This window comes from Odocoileus virginianus, chromosome 22 (genome assembly GCF_023699985.2).
Source record: "Odocoileus virginianus isolate 20LAN1187 ecotype Illinois chromosome 22, Ovbor_1.2, whole genome shotgun sequence".
Lineage (NCBI taxonomy): Eukaryota > Metazoa > Chordata > Mammalia > Artiodactyla > Cervidae > Odocoileus > Odocoileus virginianus.
This window is the reverse complement of record NC_069695.1, coordinates 25,906,498-25,912,661: the sequence shown is the minus strand read 5'-3', so window position 1 is coordinate 25,912,661 and position 6,164 is coordinate 25,906,498. Positions and strand designations below refer to the sequence as shown.

At 43.1% G+C, this 6,164-nt stretch overlaps 1 pseudogene; it reads left to right on the top strand.

Annotated features, from left to right (window-relative positions):
* The first annotated feature begins 2,280 nt into the window (after window positions 1-2,280).
* On the top strand, window positions 2,281-2,406 carry LOC139030473 (U4 spliceosomal RNA; annotated as a pseudogene).
* Window positions 2,407-6,164: the final 3,758 nt, after the last annotated feature.

Below are 6,164 nucleotides of genomic sequence, written 5' to 3'. Positions count from 1 at the left end.
CTATGTGCAGATAGAGATCCAGGACCTAAGTCTCACTTCTTCAACTGGACCTCAACCCTTCTCAATAATATTTGGTCCCTATAACTACCTACCAGTGGACAATTGTATCTGACAATTCTTCACACCATCAGGCAGTGAAGACAGGATGCCCTGAAGAATGGTATCCATGCCTTAGTCTTGAGAAGATTCGCCTCTAAGAGATATCATAGACTATAAGCCCCCAAGAAGCTCTCAAGAGATCAAATGAGAACCACCTCAAGCAGATCATATAACCTGACTAGACATCAAGAGATTTCTTGAGATGATTAGGGGAAAGGAGTTGGGCTAGATAAACCACATGGCCCACCCCAGCTCTGAACTCAGCTAGGTCTAAATTAGGAGTTGCAGCTGCTGAATAGACAGAAGTCTTCCACCATGGAAGTTGGGTTCCCCCATAGATCAGGTGCCATTTTTCAACATTTCAGGTTCTAGCCATAGGTTGCCTCTTCATGCCACAGTGGTCACTCCACTGAATTTTCAACATGTGCCTTGAATCGCACCTTGTCAAATTTCCTCTTTCATGTTCCTTATGATTTTAATAAATCTATAGTGCAGACCTTCTCTGGTAACTTTTTGAACAGATGTTTCTGTGGTTAAGGTCATCACATGGCATCCTTGGGAGCATCCATTTTTGTTGCTCCCTTTGAGTTGAAAGGTAGCTAAAGAGACTTTTATCAGCCCATAATAAGTATATAAGACAACATATTATATCATTACTAAAAGTTCTAGGTTGTAAAAAAAAAACAAAACAGAGGGTTTCTAAGTTGCCCTAAAACTCAGGCTCAAATCCTTCAGGTTCACACAATCTTGGCTGGGTGTGTGGAAGGTCACTTACCAAAACAGCACCCCAGTGGATCAGCAGTGTCATCATTTCCACTTTCCTGGACTAAGGTAACCAAGATTTTCCGCAATCTGACTCCGGTTTTCTTTCCAGCCTCATTTGCCTCACATTTGCCTCACATTCACACAAAAGGGCTGCTCCCCAAGCAAAACATCCTTTCTCATCTTCACCCTTTTTCTCAGAATTCCAAATTCCTGCAATGGTTCTCGTGAATGCATGCTGCCGTGTCCTCCTCTTTACGACCCCATGGACTGTAGCCCACCAGGCTCCTCTGTCCATGGAATTTTCCAGGCAATACTGGAGTAGGTTTCCATTTCCTACTCGTGGGGATCATCCCAACCCAAGTATCAAACCTGAGTCTCCTGCATCTCCTGCATTGGCAGATGGGCTTTCTTTTTTTAACCACGGGCACCACCTGGGAAGCAATGGTTCTCTTTTCCTCTGTATTTGGAGTCCTTTGCATCATTGCAAACACAGTTGGGATCCCCCTCCTACCCTGCTCCGCACACTTTCCCACACTGCACTGACGGAAAGGCTGACCCTGCCCATGAAATGTCAAAGCGCTCATAGCTTTAGCATCCCACGTGGTACATGAATCTTCATGGCTCTGCTTACATCATCTGCGATATTATTTAATCTTCCTTATATCTCTGCTCATCTTCTCACCAGGTTATAAGTACCTTAAAGACAGCATATACATTGCCTTCTTCTCTTTCCCTCCTAGAGCCATTGATACACCTCAATAAATATGCTTTATCTTGCAGTTATTATTACTGAATGAAGCACTTCAGTAGGAGATGATACACACCACAGAACCTGATGGATATGAACAACACCCACCTTATCTTTTTCCTTCCACTCTAGGATTGCTTTGCTCAAAATAGTCAGTCACTCACATCTGATGACCTTTGCTACCAGAAGCCTAGTGTTCTGGAGCTAGCCTCATCCTACCTGGCCCTGGCCCTAAACAGGACAATCAGAAAGGCAGTAAAACAAGAGACCCAGTGTTAAGTTCATGGAACCCAAAGCTGGATTCCACTATGAAACTCTGGGCAAGTTATTTCACCTCTATGAGCTTCCATTTCCTCCTGTGTAGACTGGATAATAATAATAGGACTCATCTCATAAGATTTTTATGCAGATTAAATGACTTAATAACTATAAACATTGTAAACACAGGAAAGATTGAGGACAGGAGGAGAAGGCGGCAACAGAGGATGAGATGGTTGGATGGCATCACTGACTCAATGGACATGAGTCTGAGCAAACTCCTGGGAGATAGTCTGAGCAAACACCAGGGAAGCCTGGTGCGCTGCTGTCCATGGGGTCGCAAAGAGTCAAACACAACTTAGAGACTGAATAACAACGAATATTATTACTTCTTTTAAAAACCAGGATCCAGCTTTGCACAGTGGCAGTATCGTAGCTAATGAGTTTTATCCGAGGCGCGATTATTGCTAATTAAAAACCAGGATCCAACTACGACTTTCTTTGACTGTTCCCTCCTTATTTCTTTTTCCAGAAAACTCTTTGGTGGCTCTCATCCACTTTTATGGTTCTGTTGTATTTTATGGCTCTCCCTGGATGGCTGAGTACTGCAGAAGATACCAAATGTACCCAGAGATGGACCCAAGCCTCAGGTGGCCTGACGAGACAAGCTCCTTGGCCTCAATCAGTGGCCAGCCCCATATGAAAGGCTTTGCCTCTTTGGCATAATAAAAATATTTCTAACAATAAGTGCAAGATTTCTACAGGAAGATAACTGTAAAAATGTGAAAGCTAAGTGAGATGAAGCATTTTCATGGATGTGAATGTCTTCAAAGAATGGAAGATACTTTCCACTGTTTTTTTGTTTTTTGTTTCAGAAATTCCATCTTTCACCATTATTTGTTTCTTAGGGTGCTTGTTAACATTAAGTTTAACACATGAGTCTCCACATTTCACCAAGTGTGTCTTTTCAGTTTCCCCTCACCATGGTGTGGGGTGGACAGGATACTCCTAAGAGAATCTTGTCCCTTGAACATCTTAAGGGCTAAGATTTATGCACTGAATAACCTGTCTTTCCTGGGGCTGAAGTCTATAAATTGAATTATTCTCCCCCTGGGGCCTGGGAGCTGCCCTACATGCTTTGTATCTAATCAGGGAAGGGGAAAGGCTGCCAAGGGCTTCGATCTAGAGGAACCCTGTCACTTGAAGCCACTTTCACTCAACTTTGAAAGTAACTGTCAGTATAAGATGAGAGAAATAACACAAGAAAATAGCTGTGCTCTCAAAAACCATAGTATTCATCCAAGAGTCTTAAGAATCATTTGCTAACATATTGATCATCCAGTTACACATTCAACCGGAAAAGAAACTTATATTTGGGAGATTGGGAAAGGAGGGGAGAGGGAGAAAGAAAGAGAGAGAGAGGAAGGAAGGACTGGATGAATTACAGGGGAAATAAGAGAGAAAAAAAGGCCTCAGAAGCCTCATACACCCGTGACAAGTCACGCAGCCACCATCGTGTAAAAGATTTTGATGGCTTTATTCTCGAGCCACGCAGCAGACTAGAGCTGTGGGTCTGGGCTCACAGCAGCTGTGCTCTGCCCCTGCCTGCTGCGACCAAGAAGATCCATCTCAAAGGTGCCCAGGAGGCCACGTCTTCATGAGCTTCCCAGGCAATTGATAAGTTGTTGGTTGGGAAGTAGAGACATTCGTAGGTTCAGACCTGAAGCTTGGTCCTTAAAATGAACTGGAAGCATCTGGCTGTTTTGCTGTCGGTAGGTAATGATGCAGCCGCGTCACACACCCAGATGTGATTCTACATTTCTGCAGCTGTTCTGGTGGGAGTTTCAACACCCAAAACATCTGCTGTGGGGACTCTGTGGTACAATTCTCGCTCCATCTCTCTGGGTTCTTATTCTTTTCCCAGAAAATGTATTTTCTTTCCATTCGGCAGTTTTCTATTTTCCAAAGACGTTATTCCCAGCAAGGGGATACCCTCCAAATTCTGTGTAAGACAGAAAAGAAATCCATAGGATCTTCAAAATTCATTGCCAAGCTGAGGGGGTGTGACAGTAATTCACTTTATGAGGCTTGATAAGAGAACATTACAGCCAAGCAAGGAATTCATACTTTATGGCACATGTAAAAGAAAACAAAAAACATGTAATGAAGTCACTTCTGTGCGTTAAACACCATGGGCAGGGGAACACCTTCCAAGTCTAAAACGTTTATCTCCGAGATATTTGCTAGCATCATCAAACTGTACTTATAAAGCACTCTTGATATTGTCTATTTAGTGGATAAAAGACCCTGATACAGCATGATTCCTCAAATATTTTAGTTGATGAATACAAACTCGCATAATAGTTTTGAAGAGCAACAGGAAATATCGAGTCATAAAATATTCATGCACTTTGACCCAGTAATTTCTGGGAGTTCATCCTAAAGACATTATTTTATATATGGAAAAATCTCATGTATAAAGACATTTACTGTGGCATTTATTACAGTGAAAAATGGATTCGATCTATTGTCCTGAAATATAGAAATAGTTAAATAAATATGGTGTCTTGACTTCCGCAGGATACACGGAAAATCAATGTGAAGGGCTCAAATGCTCCAGCTGCTCAGGCAGCAATTAAGAAGATAGTTACTGGGGCTCACAATAATAGGTGGAATGCTTTGACATACATTCAGAGCAAGAACAAAACACAAAGTTGTCTGTACATTATCCTGAGAATCATATCAAAACCTGACATTTCAAAGTGACCCAAAGTATTTGCTCAAAAATAATAATAGCTAGTGTGCTTGAGTGGGAGAATTATGAGCAATTTTCTTCTTTTCTCCAGTTTCCTAATTATTTATGAAAGGGTTACATGACTTGAGTCAGTAAAAGGACCAAGAAAATTCATCTTTAGGGTATAAAACGAAGACATGAACTCTGCCAAGGCAAGCGAGCTGAAGAAAAACACTACCAGTGGAGCCTGAGGCATCTCATAAAAAGGAATGTGGAGCTAGCAGACTTCAGATGGAGACCCATTTCTCTGTCACAACCTCGGCTTTCTGCCTATTTTCTCCAGAGTTTTAAGGAATCCAAAGTGAAGTTAATCCAAGATTCTGACTTCACCTGCCTGAGCAGGAAACACAGTGAGAAAATAAAGGGGCCAACCCAGTATCGTACAATGTTCCTAAATAAGCACATATGGGGAGAATTATTTTTCTTAATTTCAGTCACTGAAAAAACTTGGAACAAGGCTCCTCTTTTTGGTTCCACCAGATAACTTTTCCAAAGGCATGAAATTTGGGGAGAACGATTGTAGCACTTCTGCGTCTCCACCCAAATGTCTTTGCCAACCTCATCACAAGCCTGAAGGATTAAACAGATCCATCTAATAATACTTTGAGTCTACTTTTTTTTTCAACACTCCTCTCAGAGTTAAATAGTACTCTGACTTTTTTTAATATTCCCAAAATAAACTGCTATTTCTTAGCCTTTTTGGAGGACAGCCTTAATTTAGGAGTAAAAGGGGATGCTTGAGTGATAATAAACTGATTAGTCTCCGGATTTCTCAAAGAAATGCTGACCCAGCACCATGGCCCTTGAGTACACCATTAGAATTCTTTGATTTCCTGTCAAGGCAGACAGTTCAAAAACTGAAAGTAAATAGGAGACATAGAAAATCAATGCGAGGTGCTGATTTGTCCCAGCTGCAGAGGTCTGTTAATTACATCATATTTTTATGGAGACATTCAGCATCAACGTGCCAAGTGCCCACGTCTGGAGGCCGTCGTCTGCCACTCTGTTGGGGGCAGCTCTTCTCCCCGGACCAGTCGGTTAACTGTAAAAGGACAAGCTACTTCAGGAATGCCTGCCTGTGCAGACCAACTCTCTGAAGCAAATTCCAGACGATCGGGTGATCGCCGTGTCTTCCATTACCATAGAGATAAGAGGTGCTGGGAGCTGAGCACTAGGGCGCTAGTAACACTAGGGTGGCAGGTAGCGGGATAGTCTGTGCACAGTGTGAACCTGAGGAAAATGAAAGCTTGTTCTTGGGCAGCCAGGCTGTGGTGGGCTAAATAGGAGAGGGCTGAGAAAGGATGACAGGCCGCAGAAAGCCGCGAAGGGAAACAATACATGCGAGAGGACGGGGCTCGCGAGAGGACGGGGCTCGCGAGAGGACGGGGCTCGCGAGATCCGCGTGAAGTGCAGGGCGGCTGGGAGCCAGGACGGATTTCCAGGACAGCGTCCTCGAAGCATCATCGCCCTTGCAAAGAAATGAAAGGAGGCTCCCGCGCC